The 17,440-nt window shown below is 35.8% G+C and overlaps 1 long non-coding RNA gene across 2 annotated transcripts; it reads right to left on the reverse strand.

Annotated features, from left to right (window-relative positions):
- Positions 1-1,584: 1,584 nt before the first annotated feature.
- LOC149232310 (uncharacterized) lies at positions 1,585-16,293 on the reverse strand. 2 transcript variants are annotated; one of them, XR_016247527.1, is made up of 3 exons: positions 16,213-16,293; positions 1,815-1,910; positions 1,585-1,717 (listed from the first exon to the last, which is right to left on the reverse strand). It is a non-coding gene; the product is annotated as an uncharacterized LOC149232310 (long non-coding RNA). The 2 variants fall into 2 exon arrangements; XR_016247528.1 differs by lacking the exon at positions 16,213-16,293 and adding an exon at positions 2,104-2,181.
- Between the last annotated feature and the right edge of the window lie 1,147 nt (positions 16,294-17,440).

Consider the following 17,440-nt stretch of genomic DNA (forward strand, 5'->3'; position numbering starts at 1 on the left):
TCTCTGTAAGGACCATAACGGGAGCAAATGTGGACCCATGTACAAATTTTTACTGCCTCAGGGTTTGTTTCGTCCTGTGACTACTAGGTTCGTTAGTCCTTCACATAACTCTCGAACAAAATGAATCCAAGAGTGGAATATAGACTCTTCACACGCAATTTATTTTCTAAAAAGTCTATATAGAGAAATGAAAGTTGCAAGTATAAGAATTATGCTTCAAAAAAGAATTTTCTTGTGTAGTGAGCTATACACAAGGGTATGCTTTTGCAAAGTTTTATAACAGAAAAATTTGTCAAGAGGAATTTATTAAGGAAATCTCTTGTTAGAAATGAAATCCAGTTGAGTTGAGATAAAGTCCATAGTTACAAAGAAGTATTGTTGTGGAAAGCAATTCCACTATGACATTCCTGTACATTTTAATACAATATAAAAGGAAATTGATGTGATTTCCAAGCTACTTGAATCCATTGAACACAGAGAGAATCAGTTGAGAACTGATGAATGAACATGGAAATCGATGTAATTCCTAAGCTACTTGAATCCATTTTGAACACAGAGAGAATCAATTGAGAACTGATGAATGAACATGAGCTGAAGCAAAAGGACACTATCATTAAGCTAGTCGACCCTGAAATTGAAGAAAATGATCATGTCAAACAAATCTACTAGCAGTGTACTAATAACGGTAAAATCGACTTGCAAGAAGAAAGTAACTTAAATACCACATTTGTTGGAAAATGAAATCAATCAAAAAATGTTCTAACTAGAGATGAAGTTGATTCAAATGAAAGAAGTTCAAATCAGGGTGAGGTGAACCCAATAAATGAGATGTCGATAATCCCAGGAAAAATCAACCAGCAACAATGAAGGAAATCGATTGAAAATAATTAGTTAATTCCATTGTTAAGATTCCAACTTGGATGTCATTTGTTGCCCAGGTACATTCTCTTGGAGAAATCGACATGCATGTTAGGATGTAAATAAGTTCCAATTAAACAGAACATTTTTATTTGAGGGGAATTGAGGTCCAAAAGAGCAGAGTTTTTGGCAGAGGAACAATATAACAGCAAACACCCATTCAATATCTATGACTGTAGATTGAAGTTCTGCAACCTTGGAAGCACTATTGAGTATTTAACCAGAGCTGTAGAATCATTGGTACTTTATTAGATTTGATATGCAATACAATGCTTGATTCTCCTGGTGTTCTAAGGACAAACACTGGTGCACGCTGCCAGTTAGATGGCCAGCAATCAGGACCAAAGCACAGAAGTTGGGATATTTCTAATGATGGGCATTACTGCAAAGCAGCCAACCACCATCAGATATTGCAACAAATTACTCAATTGCTGTTCTTTCACCTCAACAGGAAGCAGGTCATCCACGTCCTTGTCAACATTAAAAATTGATTCATCAACTGGGGCATCCATATTCCCAGTACTTGCGGCCAACTGAATTGTGGGCTCTTTCAATTCCTTAAGTGCCTGCATAAATGGTTGGGACATGACAAGACAAATAAATAAAGGGAGAGGAAAATTAGATAAAATGAAACACCCAAACTCAAAAATAAGACCATTACCAAGGCAGGTGGAGGCTGATAAACCATTGGGGTCTGCATTTGCTCATAGGCTTCTTGCATGTTTCTGTATAATTGCCCTAAGGTTGAATTTTTCTGCATACTTTTCCAGATTGTTGTCACTAACTTGCTAAGCACCAACTGTAACAAAAGTACTTGTAAGTTACTCGTCTATAAAATGTCTGAATTGTGTCTTTTCCCTGAGAAGCTGCAATTGATAATTCCAATATATTGGTACCTGATGTTTGAGGGTAGCTAAGCCTTTCATGTGCATTGGAGATTCAGGAATAACACCATTTGAAGGAGGTATGCCAACAATACCACATAAAATAGTCTGTCACAATAAAAGGAAAATTTATGAATCCACTAGAGATTTTTTATGGAGGTGAAAACAAAGAATGAAGAGTTAGATCAAGATGTCTTCAGGAGAGCAAAAGCTCTTCCAGAATAGGGTAGCCAGTGATAGTTGAACCTAAACATGAACCCTGACAAAAATTACAACATAGTTCTAAATAATATATATTTACTGTGGTAATGGGCCTTGACACAATCTCTGCAATAATGGCCCTGCTTGATACAACATCATTTTTCAAGGGTTTTTTGTGAACTTTCCTTTAAACTTTTCTATGCAGACTTCTTCCCTTTCTTCTTAGTGATTTCAGTGTAAGTGCTCGGTATACACTCTTTTAAGTGAATCTGTTCCAACAATGTTCTTTCTGCAGTAACATTCCACCAAGAAAGTTAGCCACTTTATCAGTGGCATTCACACTGGTCACAAATGGCTGAAACATTTTTTTCAACCATTGGAACAGTGGCACTACGAACTTTAGGATCAATTCTATCATCAACTGCTCCAAATTGATCTTGCACATCCTAAATACGTATCGTATAAACAGTGATATACACAACCAATCATTTAAAATGCATACAGTCATTTCCTAGAATAGAGAATCCTTGTTCTGTTAGAGAATCCTAGTCCAAATCTTACAAGAACTAACCAAACTTCTAATTTGAGGACCAATATGATCTGCAATAGTAAAACTTATAATGTACTGCACATCTTCATTGTGCGCCAAAAGCTTTACTAATTCTTTAGCAATAGTGCAATTTGTCTTCTTACCCTCCACAAGTCTTAACAATCAATTCTTCAATTATATGTTTAGCACCCTTCACTTGAAGATAGGATAATTCTTCCCATCAAGCTTAACGTTGGGTAGAGGGATGCTTTAAGATGAAGCTATCCTCCCCCCTTGCTCAACAATTCTCTACAGATCTCAGAACAGAACCAAAGGTAATCTCAGGAACAGCGTACTATACTACTATGACAAAGAACCACAATTCTGAAAGAAACATCAGTTTGGTTAGGATCTTCAAACAGCTACCAAGGAATCAAGTAAATGTTGCTCTGCAATTCCAAGACTTCAAGTATCCAGATGCATTGCATTGCTCTATGGCACATCAATGCAATTAATTAAGCATAGAAATAACATCTCTATGTAGCGGCACTTAAAATATTACAAAAGGTTATCATTCACTGAGGTACATTCCAAAAAATATATAATTATTGTTGCCACATCATCCAGATTTAGAATAATAATCTATTGGAATGGACACCTTGATAAAAATTCCATTGTTGAGTTTGGGTTTGAGTTATTTCTTCCTCTAACTTCTCTCCAAAGCTAACTATTCAAACCAAGTCACCCTTCAATGACATACAACTCACAAGGTTCTCAAAGGCAGAAAAATCAAAAGCGTATAACAGTTAATATGTCCTTTACTGCTCCATTTTCAGGTGAAAGATTCTCAGTAATATAAACAGATCTTCCAATAGTCAACATGTAACAACAACCAAGAAAATATAGGAATCCACCAATAAACTATAATGCAAGGTCTTTTTTCTCTTTTCGAAAGGTTTCCATGAAAAACTTGTTCAAATTCATTTGTAGAGTAAGCACATAAAACGTTAATGTAATTAACCTTGAGCATGGAACATAATTCTTCTTAATCTCCATGATATTCAAGAATCAAACTCCAATGGCAGCATTGGCTTCAACACGTCTTCCTTTTATCCCTTCAAAGCTGCCATGGGTCATGATGGCTTGATCAATGATCGCATGCTCTTAAGACCATACACACCCTAATACCAATTGAAAGAAATAAATAATGATCTAGAAACGAGAAGAAGAAAGAAAGTGGTGTAAAAGGCCCAAAATCAAATCGAGCAAGTGCCCTTGATTATATAGGATATTAATCATAACCACCTTATAATAGTCAACCCTAACATGTGACCAAGTTCATAATACATAGGATAAAAACTGTATTACAAGATACACATGAAGATGTTCAAGGACTTAAGATTAGGAGTCATGACTAAGCCAAAAGGTTGACATTTATAGGCTTCCATCCTCCCAAACTAAGGCTTGGTCCCTTTTAGGGTTTAGAGAGGGTAAGTTATAGTTTATTTGATTCACCTCCCAATTTGGGGAATCTCCCTAAGGTTTTCCTAGACACTTTAGGACCTCTTTGACCCTAGCACTCTCTCTAGAGAGCTCTCCAAACCCTAGTTGCTCCTATTCTAGAGTGATAATGATGTTCTAATATGATCTTTCTTTGGCTCACAAGTACAAATTTGCCTTGGGACCTCTTTCTCCAATGCATAGATCCACTTGCCACTTCCCGTCTCCTCATTTCCTTATAGTATGCATTTGTTGTTAGGGGCTTGGACCATGTCAACCACACCACATGGTATCTCCTCATGCAAAGGGCTTTCCTTCAAATATGTAGCCTCAAACAAAGTGTCCTTGCCCCAAATATATCAAAGGTGAAACACACCTCCAAATATGCATAATATGCCTTGAATAATACATAAAAACCTCATAAAGGAGCTTTAACATCCTTTAATGTAGAATGTGTCTCGAGCAAAGTGCCCTTGCCCCAGATATCTAAAAATTGAAAGACACCTCCAAATATGTGGAATATGCTACGCCCTGTAAAGGTGATTTAGAATACTTTAATAGCCTTCATGCAGAAGACATCCCTATTCAAAGGGGTGGTTACCAAAATGTTCCTCTTTTCACCCTTGAAGTAGAACATTTCTCATCAAGTGTGGATATCATTGAACCTGGCTTCATCAAGTAGGACTTGAACCATTGAATCTGGCTTCATCGAATATCCCTAACCCTAATGAGCCTAGTGGATATCACCATCACGTGTGGATAACACTGCTTCAAATACAAGACCCAGTAGGGTAGACTAAACGCATGAACTCATGCACCCAACACACTTAGAAAACTACACCATTCACAAAATAGACATTCATGCATGCCCTCCCCTCGATGGGTAACTGTGCCTTCCTAATTGAAGACAATACATTCATACATGTGCTTCATCCAGTGATCCTACTAAACTATTGCGCCTCCATTAGAGGATCTCTTATGTGCCCTCTACTAAAGATCGACTTTCCTCTGTACAAGCTAGAATGTATTTGTTGAAGGATGATGTTGTTGTCGAAGGAGAACAAATACTGAGAAATAGGTAAAATCTAAGACTACCTCCACTCTTGTATCAAATAAAAGTAAAATTGTTGTCAAATTAAGCAATATTGTTAAGCAATTTTCTCTTTGTATATTTAGCAAGCCAAAAATGAAAAATATTATATCATATGTGGGTACATGGAGCAGTTAGAAATCAGTCTACTGTCGTAGACTGAAATGGAGTACAACCCTTTTACAAGGCCTATGGTACCAAGTGCAACATCTAATCTTCTTCTGGAAAAAAACTAAAAGAGCTTTATTTCACTTTGAATTTCAAATGCTTGTTAAATGATCAAGTGGTAGTTGCAAAGAACAACTCAAACTGGGTGATATCAAAACAAAATAATTTAGTATTTCCAAGACAAAATAACATTACTGATGTATCTTTGGATTCCATGAAAACAAAGCAATTTGATGTAATGAAATGATATTAGGAGATTAGTAAAGAGGATCAAATTAAGTGATGTTATGGCCATACCATTGTATCCATTTACGCTTTGAGCGAAGAGACTCAGCAACACCAAGAACATCGAGTGCCCTCCAAGAAAATGTAGTCCTTGTGGTTTGTAGAGAGTCTTCACACTCTAACATCGAGCTCTTCAAACCATCTCTGCACAAGGTCATTACAAATGTAAAAAATCAGCAAGACACAAATTTGGTAGTAAATATGACCAAAAGAAGAACTAGTGCAAACAATTTTCACAATCTTGTTTTTGAAACCAACATTATAATCTCCTTAGCATTATGATCAGCTGTCAGTGTTCTTCCCAAGTCAGCAAACTCAGCTCCGCCTTGAAAAAGTGTAATTGCATAAAAGGAATGTCGGTCTCATGCCAATAGGTCTCCTACGATGAATGCGCAGGAACCTAGTACATAGACCATTTTTCTCTTCGCTTAGCTACCTAGGGCTTATTTCCCTTTCCAAATATCAATAATTCTTTTCCAAGAAAACATAAAATAAGAATAATATTTTACTATATTCTAAAAGGTGAAGATGTTGAAATCATGCCACAAAGTGAAAGGAAATCAAATATCTTTCCTCAAACCACCAAATATATAAAGAAAACAACAATAATTATAAAAATAAAACTAGATCTGTCGATCTATGCATGAAATGAGTCAAGCGACTAAAAAAATATGACCAAAATAAACCAAAAATTTCAAACTTGACAAAATCCTCTAAACAAGCAGCAAACAAACTGCTAAAATTTTCTAAGATATTAGAGCTAGACATCAACGCAATTTCATGTACTTGAATAAGCCCATTGTTGCTTAGCGTTAGACTTCTTAAATTAGTTATTTATCATTTAATACTAGGACACTGTCTATGTGAAAAGAAATAGGTCCCAGCTTCATCAAATCTGACTTCATTTCAAATCAAAGATCAAATCCAAAGGACACTAACTCGTTACTCTTGGATGGTGCTAATGTTAAATACACAAAATAACAAAAAATAAAGATATGATAAAAAAGTAGACCTGCAAGATTATATTGGTCGAGTGTCACAGGGACACAAATAACTGAGACTAGAGAGATTTATAGAAGGCAGTAGTTACTATTGTGTGATTAGTGGTATGGTGGAGAGACCTACCAAGAAGGGACGTTGGTCTCGGAAAACTATAGTAGGGAGATCCATAGAGCATTTATGTAAAAGGAAGATGAGAAGTGTCGTCTTCAAGTTGGTTTATGTTATGGTAGAATTTTGTTGGTGATAAGTGGTAACAAAACACTTACATCAATAGGTAAAAAGTAAATTCGGGGCATGAGTTGGACTGACTCATGTTATCTCATCCCTTAATGGTCCTAAGGACATGTGGGGACCCGAACAACTTAGTACCTAAAAGACTTGAAAACATGGCTGACAAATCACTGACAAGAAATGGCTAGCAAATGACTTGAAAGTCTTGTTAAATTTGTTATTTATCATTTAATAATAGTCAGACACTATCTATGTGAAAAGAAATAGGTCCCAACCTCACCAAATCCAGCTTTATTTCTTGTCACAGATAAGAAACAAACAATGTAATGATTAAATATGAAACAACAATCTTAAAATAACACACATCAAAATAATGTTGCTGCAATGTTACAATGAAAAATACAAATATAGAACCTATTTTTACCTGAAGTTGAGATATAGTATTTTTGCATGATCAATGGAACATGTATACCAAAATAGAGTCCTAGGGTATTTCAATTTCCCAGTTCTCATCTTGGTCCTCATTTTCTAAATTGTGAACATGATCTTCTCTAAATGAACTGTCATTATGAGCCTCCAAAACATTATGTTCTATATCAAGTTCATTAGATAGATTTATTATATTGTTTTCTCCCCTTCTATCACAATCTGATCGCCAAAGAGTTAGCGCTCTTTCATATGGAAAACTGTCAATGTCATACTTTGTTACATATAATCTTAAACATGTATCCACATGTTTATCAAGCTTGTTCCTCAACTTTGACTTCAAGAATGATAATGCACTAAACATTCTCTCATCCTCCACTGATCCCAAAATCATGGTTTGACACAAATCTGCTAATTTGAAATATTATGATATGTTTTCTTGCAGGTATTGGCTAGCACTTAAAGTAGTCCATAATCTTGTTATAGCACCATTTTCATTAGGATTCTCCAAAAAAGGATATTGCTTCCACTTTGTTTCAGCAAAGCGTCCACCTTGTTGATACAATTTTGATGAATCTAAAATACCTTCAATTTGTTCTCCATGTATCCAGACTTTCTTGCAAAAATGGTCTACTAAACATTTTAATCTTTTTTGAAAATCAGCTTTTAAAGTTCTTCGACATTGACAATTGTTCCAATATTGAGGGTATACCACACACATGGCCTCCAACAATTCATCTCGAGGAAATCATTCTCTTATCTCTAATGATAGTGATCTTGCAAGTTCTATCAAATTTTGTCTCACTGAAATCACAATATTATCAAATTGGTCTCTTGACACGGGGCAATCTTTGGTGATTCGTCCTGTCTTACTAATATAATGAAAGGGAACCATATACCCACGCACTACGATACATAGTATCCCTTTTTTATCAAAGGTCAAAATTTTTTCAGTATTTTCTATATTGATGATCTCAGTCCAACTTTTAAACTCTGGACTAGTAAAAGAGTCTGGCATCATATACAAATTATCCAATGCAAGACATGCTGACTTTCTTGCATTTGTGTATTCCGCAATATACATTGTGTGATTCTGAGACATTTTCACGAGGACATTCATTTCATGTAGCCTAGGAAGAATTCCAGCCAATGTCAATAATGTCTCTATATTAGTTAGTTGAGAAAGAAGATCTTGAGCTTTGTCTACATTATAGCGATTTTCATACATCAACCCTACCAAAGATTTGAACTCACTAAATAGTCTTTGAGCTGGTCCATTTAATGAGATCCATCTTGTATCAACATCTTTCAGTAGTTTTTTTCCATCCGTAATACCATCTGCAAATTGTTGAAACTATAAATATCGTTTGGGACTACGAGAAAAGTATGCATGAGTCTCACGTACAAGATCTTCAACTTTTGAAACTGATGGAAACTTGCTTACTATTTTAAATGCAAGATTCATCCTATGAGCCATACAATGAATATTAAGCATATATGGTGAAGTTGTTAGTTGTAGCCTAACACAAAGGCCATTCCTTTGTCCTTGCATTACCGCTGCTCCATCTGCTCCAACACATACCAACTTTTTTGCAATCGTTAATTCATCCATATCACTTTCCTTCAATCCATTAAGAACAAGTTCATAAATATTTTCAGTTGTAGAAGTCTCTCTCATCTTATTAATCCCAAGTAGATAGGAATGTCTAATATGGTCATTAACCATATAAATGCTCATGCAAATCCATGAAGTATTATCTATAGCTGTAACCTCATCTAAAGACAATGCCAAAAACCTAGCATTTGCAATCTTCTCTTTCAAATCATCCTTTTCTACTTGAGCTAGATATCTTGCCCATCCCCAACCACTAGTTACAGACCAATGAGAATATGGAAAGTTTGGCACTTGAAGAAAAGATAGTAATTTCATGTGATCTGGATAATCTGTCATAGGACGACCTTTAGATAAGATGTGAATGTGAAATACAGTGCTCAATTGTATCGTCTTGGATAACAAATTTCTTTCCATCGTCTTTTCAAATAGAGATATGATGGTTCCTCCGTCCGCCTCAAGTTTCCTCTTACATAATAAATATTTTTAATATTCTTCTGCATATTCAACATGTCGACATTCCTCGAAAGATTTCCATCTAACAATAGATTTCTCTTTACCATTTACAATTTTCTTTTCATACACCTTTCCTGCATGCTTTTGTACCGTATCTAGCTTCATCTGAAATTTCACTTCCTTTTGAGTTTTCCAACTACATGCAATACATCTAACTTGTCGGAAAAGCTCTTTCTCATTTGTAGGAGGTATTTCTTCAATAAATGGAAAACTTGAGACCCAATTTTCTTGGAATAGTCTTCCTATGGCCCACTGGCCTCTTTTCCTTTTCCGCGAATGGATTGTGTCACTTTCCAAGGAAAAATCTTTAACATTTTCATCACCAATTTCTGTTGAAACTGCATTTATCTCACCCTGACCACTTGAGGAACCTATTTCTTCATCCATCGTATGGATATAAAATGCATTTCCACAAGAGTTAACCTCTCTCTCAGTAACAGATTGTTCAAAGGAGCTTGAATCATGAAGAGAATGTGTATTTTTGGATGGAGCCTTTTGAAAGTATGATAATACATCTGTTTGCCTTAATGGTTTCTTCCCATGATTATCTTTTGACATCTCACTAAATATTCCACAAGTAAAATTTCCAATCGATTTGCAAACCTGCATCAACAGTTTTCAAGCATTGAGATATGCTTCATATAAATTCACTTGTTCATAGAAAATAGAATTATACTTTGCAAAATAATTGTTGAGTCAACATTGAAAGAACATATATCAGAAATTGAATTTTGAGGCAAAATGGAATTTCACAAAAATTATTTAACAATGATAATGGGAAACTATTAAATTTTAAGACATAAAATATAATAATTCATTTGTATAACATTGAAACAACATCACTTTCTTTGAATTATTCCTAATTTCCTACAGAAGTTGGTTGACAGGATTCAGGACCTGGTCCCCTCCTCCCAAGCCAGCTTATAGTATGTCTACCATGCCCAAAACTCAAAAGCTAATGCTAAGCCAAATGAAAGGGTATTGCTACCTGAGGAAGAAATTTGAACAACCAGAAATCTAAGTATGGAAAGGGTAGAGCCTCCATCCCTTAGCATTTGAAAAATAAATGGTTAAAATATAATAAGATGGAAAGCTTAATTTGGAAGTCTTGACAGGGTCAAGGAAAGCCACTATTACTTCCACATCAAGAGGTTTTTTTAGAGAAAAGCTCATCTACTGAAAGTCAGGGCTTCTTTCTGACCAATCACTAGCCTTAGGAAGATGAGACTTCAAGAGAAACAATCAAGTCTGAAGATATAGGAGTTGATGAATGCCATTGCTCAGTTGGCTTGGCATTCTCTGTTTTATAAATCAAACAGTGTAAGCGGAACTATTTTGAGGAGTGCAGAAGGTTTAAGCATGTCTAGTTCCAGTTTTTCCATTTTGCAGCATTCTCAGAAATTTTATAGTCTGGAGTATCAAAGAAAGTTATCTCAGGAATGTCCTCAACTATGATCAAAAGTCTAAAGACCTACCTGTTTTTACTGACAGCTAAGTGACAGCAATTTTCTCATGTAATTCTTCTTAAAGTCAAATTTTTCAAGGGGTTGTGCTCCAAGTGGGCTATTAGAGCCTGCCAACCCACAACTTCAATGACCAAAATATTCTAGGCAATACAGTTAGTACAGAAGAAATATATTTTATAGATATAGTATCATCGTTCAATACCTGCCAATAGAAAAATTTAAGCCTAACCAACTTGTAGGATGCTGCAAGTCAAGACTCAGATTGAAAGGTTGTCCTGCCTTTATTACAAAGTTCTATCTAATTTTGTAGCATAAGATATAAGGCTGAGAAACAATGTAGATAAGGCAAGATAATTTTATTTAAGTCTAAATAAAGCCTGACAGATAGGTAAATGGGACTACAAAGTACAACTAGTGATGCTAATATGTAGGGGAACCCTTATATGGTCTGGTTAAGAATTTAGAAAAATATTCAAATTCTACCCGGACTGTGGTAGGTATCCTAGGTTTATATCCTCAGTTAAATTTCAATATCTTTTTTCTAAACACAACTTAGTTTTGACTTAGTCTTTGATTTTCCATATGCTTCTCTACCAGCATACTGGCTCCCCTTGTGTTTTCTCTGTGAGCACTGCTTTGTAACCAAGATTTGCTGTGTAGCCGACTGAATCAAGGTTGTTAGACCAATTTAATTCATCCTCCTTATCTCTAATTTTGATTGTACTTAGTTGCAATATGTTAAGTTGTTAACATAGCCAACTCGATTGTCAAACGAATATCCTTCCAAACCTGTTGACCTTGCTGATATCTAGTGTTGTTTCTGCATGGTGGTCAAATTTGGATCCACAATATCAGCTTGAGTGTGTGCCATTGTTATGCAGGGTCTTAATAGTTTCTTCATTAATCTCCTGGAGCCTTTTAAACCTCACCTAGGGATCTTCACCTATTCTCACATTCTCTCCATTTCCTATTCTCCACATTGTACTTAGTTGTAATATGTTAACATAGCCATCTCGATTGTCCTTTGAACCTCCTTCCAAGCCTGTTGACCTTGCAAATTTCTAGTGTTGTTTCTATATGGTGATCAATTTTGGACATAACATCAGCTTGAGTGAGTATGCCATTGCCAGGGTCTTGATAATTTCTTCATTAATCTTGTGGAGCTAGGTGTCTTCACCTATTTTCACATTCAATCCATTTCCTATTCTCCACATTGCCAATTGCCCAGCAGAGGAAAAGATTGAACAAGAGCCTTTTAACCATTGAGACATTTGTAATAATTTTATTTGGAAGTCTAATCCATTCCTCCAAAGATCATAGGTCCACATATTTTTGCCCTATGACTTGATGCCACAAACTTTCCCCTGTATTACTTTCCATATGCTCTTGGAAACTACAGCCTTGCCATAATAGTGTGTATTGTTTTAAACTCTCAAACTACAGCCTTGCCTTATTTTGGAAACTACAGCCTTGCCTTATTTTGGTTTGGCTATTTCTTTCCATTTTATGAGGGAGCATCCTTGATTTTAACTATGTAGCTTACACACACGTAAGCTATAAATGATAAACTTGAATTTTATTAGGACAATAAGTAATATAACTTTAGATCGTTGAAAGTTGCAGTTTGAGTAATGAAGGCATTTCATCCATTGATGAATCAAGGAATTCCTCCATTGGTTGTTGGAGTATATGTGATTTGGTTCATAGTTCTTTTGATGTTTTAAGCCCACAAACTAAGGTTCATCATCAGGACTTTAGTGTCAAGATATTTCATCTTTCCTCGGTATATATATTTACATGCTCCCTTAATTTGTTAATGAACTAATTTTGTTAATGAAAGATCAGGCCAAGCAGTTAGACCGGATTTTAATCAAAGTCAGATATACAACCAAGCAACCATCAAGAACCTTGCTGATATCTAGTGCTGTTTCTGCTGGTCAAATTTGGATCCACAATATCAGCTTGAGTGTGTGCCATTGTTATGCAGGGTCTCAATAGTTTCTTCATTAATCTCCTGGAGCCTTTTAAACCTCACCTAGGGATCTTCACCTATTCTCACTTTCTCTCCATTTACTATTCTCCACATTGTACTTAGTTGTAATATGTTAACATAGCCATCTCGATTGTCCTTTGAACCTCCTTCCAAGCCTGTTGACCTTGCAAATTTCCAGTGCTGTTTCTATATGGTGATCAATTTTGGACATAACATCAGCTTGAGTGAGTATGCCATTGCCAGGGTCTTGATAGTTTCTTCATTAATCTTGTGGAGCTAGGTGTCTTCACCTATTTTCACATTCAATCCATTTCCTATTCTCCACATTGCCAATTGCCCAACAGAGGAAAAGATTGAACAAGAGCCTTTTAATCATTGAGACATTTGTAATAATTTTATTTGGATGTCTAATCCATTCCTCCAAAGATCATAGGTCCACATATTTTTGCCCTATGACTTGATGCCACAAACTTGCCCCTATATTACTTTCCATATGCTCTTGGAAACTACAGCCTTGCCATAATAGTGTGTATTTTTTTAAACTCTCAACCTTCTTTTGGTTTGGCTATTTCTTTCCATTTTATGAGGGAGCATCCTTGATTTTAATTATGTAACTTACACACACGTAAGCTATAAATGATAAACTTGAATTTTATTAGGACAATAAGTAATATAACTTTAGATCATTGAAAGTTGCAGTTTGAGTAATGAAGGCATTTCATCCATTGATGAATGAAGGCATTCCTCCATTGGTTGTTGGAGTATATGTGATTTGGTTCATAGTTCTTTTGATGTTTTAAGCCCACAAACTAAGGTTCATCATCAGGACTTTAGTGTCAAGATATTTCATCTTTCCTCGGTATATATATTTACATGCTTCCTTAATTTGTTAATGAACTAATTGTATAACCGGCTGAACATGAATTATAATAGACTTTTGTCATCATTATTAAGCCACAGTAAAAGGGGTAAGCTGATTATGCTTGTCATGATATAAAAGATTCTAAGATAGTAAGATGCAAGTGTGAGAACCCAACCTACAACCTAGACTACTGAGCATAGGGAAAAACTTCAGTTGTTGCTTTGCACTTCATTATTCCTAAGAGATGAAAGCCAACTACAAGTCTACAACTAATCTTTAATCCATCATCTTGCTAAAGACAACTTGTATTATTTTCTATTTTGATGGCCTCTTTGATCCTTCTTTCATAGTAGTTGTTCCATCAACTAGTGAATGTGTGAACATCTTTGAACCAAAAAAGCCCAGCAATAATTTCTCTGTATCGTATGTAGATCCAGTAAACAATGGCTTCATGCATGGTTCTGAAGGACATAATCGAGGGCGTGGTTTCACAGCTACTGAAGCTAGCCTGTCCACTGTGTCATACCTAGATGACAATACCTACAAAGGTACAAACACATTACCCTATCAGAATCCTCAAGAGGTGGCTTCAAACTATGGTTACAACTCAGATCCAAATGATTAGGAAAGATCAAGCCAAGCAGTTAGACCCAATTTTAATCAAAGTCAGATATACAGCCAAGCAACCCATCAAGAACCTTGCTGATATCTAGTGTTGTTTCTGCATGGTGGTGAAATTTGGATCCACAATATCAGCTCGATTGTGTGCCATTGTTATGCAGGGTCTCAATAGTTTCTTCATTAATCTCCTGGAGCCTTTTAAACCTCACCTAGGGATCTTCACCTATTCTCACTTTCTCTCCATTTCCTATTCTCCACATTGTACTTAGTTGTAATATGTTAACATAGCCATCTCGATTGTCCTTTGAACCTCCTTCCAAGCCTGTTGACCTTGCAAATTTCCAGTGCTGTTTCTATATGGTGATCAATTTTGGACATAACATCAGCTTGAGTGAGTATGCCATTGCCAGGGTCTTGATAGTTTCTTCATTAATCTTGTGGAGCTAGGTGTCTTCACCTATTTTCACATTCAATCCATTTCCTATTCTCCACATTGCCAATTGCCCAGCAGAGAAAAAGATTGAACAAGAGCCTTTTAACCATTGAGACATTTGTAATAATTTTATTTGGAAGTCTAATCCATTCCTCCAAAGATCATAGGTCCACATATTTTTGCCCTATGACTTGATGCCACAAACTTGCCCCTGTATTACTTTCCATATGCTCTTGGAAACTACAGCCTTGCCATAATAGTGTGTATTTTTTAAACTCTCAACCTTCTTTTGGTTTGGCTATTTCTTTCCATTTTATGAGGGAGCATCCTTGATTTTAATTATGTAACTTACACACACGTAAGCTATAAATGATAAACTTGAATTTTATTAGGACAATAAGTAACATAACTTTAGATCATTGAAAGTTGCAGTTTGAGTAATGAAGGCATTTCATCCATTGATGAATGAAGCACTAACGAAGGTGCAGAACAGTTTATAGGCCCAAAACCTGACAGGATCAATCCCAGCTTTCAAGCAGCAATACTGCCTGTAACTTCAACAATTATATTTTCTAATAGTGCGGCAATACAATAAAGTATTTCCTGGTTTGCTGTGCATTACAAGTACCATGTAGGTACAACAGTCATGAAATCAGATACATTATGGAAAAACGACCAAAGGCAATCTCTCAGATTTCTCTAACACTATAGTGTTGATGAAATTCCACTGCTTCAAAGTGCTTACAAGTATTGTCAAACGGCAGTACATTCTAAATTTACTCATATTACACTTGAGAACTAGAACACATACCGCTTGAGAAGAGAGCTGCTGCCGCTTCAAGTGCCTCAAGCTCAAACTAGTCTGTTGTTCTTTCTTGCATCAAAAGAACTGAGTACAATAAGAAACAAGTTCCATGAGTATAAAATCAACAAATACAAATGAATATTACATTTTTTATCATCACCCAACGAACAAGAACCAAACAAAACTCAAGTCTAAGGGAAGGTTTATCAACTTGATGTCGAAAGAAGTACCATGAACAGGTATACCCCATCTTCTGGAAAGCAATTGCAATCCCTGAGAAAAGAAATCATCTTATTGTCTACCACAGTACAGACTATCGACATCTGAGACAAAAATTCATTCCCAAGTAGTCCAAAGCACCTCATAGCAGTTTCTCTATTACAAATCAGACAATATTAATACAACAGATTTCTTGCCTCGAAAACTTTTCAAAAGGTCTATACAAAACTTGAACTACAGTCTATACAGACACTGTGTTCAATCCAGATTTTGATTACAAACACCATTGAGGCCATACGGTATCTCCAATTTTTCACATCATTGAGGTCATCAGTATCTCCAGTTTCAAACAGCATTCAGGCCACATTTGCTTCAAAGTGCTTACAAGTATTGTCAAACGGCAGTACATTCTAAATTTACTCATATTACACTTGAGAACTAGAACACATACCGCTTGAGAAGAGAGCTGCTGCCGCTTCAAGTACCTCAAGCTCAAACTAGTCTGTTGTTCTTTCTTGCATCAAAAGAACTGAGTACAATAAGAAACAAGTTCCATGAGTACAAAATCAACAAATACAAATGAATATTACATTTTTTATCATCACCCAATGAACAAGAACCAAACAAAACTCAAGTCTAAGGGAAGGTTTATCAACTTGATGTCGAAAGAAGTACCATGAACAAGTATACCCCATCTTCCGGAAAGCAATTGCAATCCCTGAGAAAAGAAATCATCTTATTGTCTACCACAGTATAGACTATCGACATCTGAGACAAAAATTCATTCCCAAGTAGTCCAAAGCACCTCATAGTAGTTTCTCTATTACAAATCAGACAATATTAATACAACAGATTTCTTGCCTCGAAAAATTTTCAAAAGGTCTATACAAAACTTGAACTACAGTCTATACAGACACTGTGTTCAATCCAGATTTTGATTACAAACACCATTGACGCCATACAGTATCTCCAATTTTTCACATCATTAAGGTCATCAGTATCTCCAGTTTCAAACAACATTCAGGCCACATTTGATATAAATAGTGCTAACTGACCCATGACTCAGGCAAGAAGACACCCAATTCCCCCACTCAACCCTATGAACCAGCCCACACTTGGCAACATGACTATAACGCTCCCTCTCACCATAAAAGACATTTGAGACAATTGTACCGAGATCAAGCTGAATGAAAAATATGAACAATACAACAATCATTGCCTAGATCTTTCCAACACAAACAATACATGGGAATCAGAAGTAGGAAGTTGCCTTCTCCATCACAATATTCATCTTGGGATACTGGCAGACTGCAAACATCCAAATGCTGTAATATTTAGGGTAAGCACTGATAACTTTCCAGCTCAACAACACAACAAAAGGGAGGACACAGACAATCATAAAAAGAGTAAGCAGATCACGACTACTTATCCCATGCTTGAATATCAGCAGAGTTAATATACCTTTTACACGAACATGAGAATATCAGCTTGAGAAACTACAAGATACTGCCACATTCCTCAGCAGCTCCTGCCTCAGTTTCTTACTTTACACCATTCAAAATGTAGCAATGCATAAGTCTTAAAGACCATAAAGTTGACAAAGATTCAAACATACAATCACACATCCAAACTGAATGAATCAAAACAACATTACAAGCAAGCAAAATTTTGAAGCCTGT

This window comes from Pinus tabuliformis, chromosome J, assembly GCF_031772625.1.
Source record: "Pinus tabuliformis cultivar Carrire ecotype Pingquan chromosome J, CPIR1, whole genome shotgun sequence".
Lineage (NCBI taxonomy): Eukaryota > Viridiplantae > Streptophyta > Pinopsida > Pinales > Pinaceae > Pinus > Pinus tabuliformis.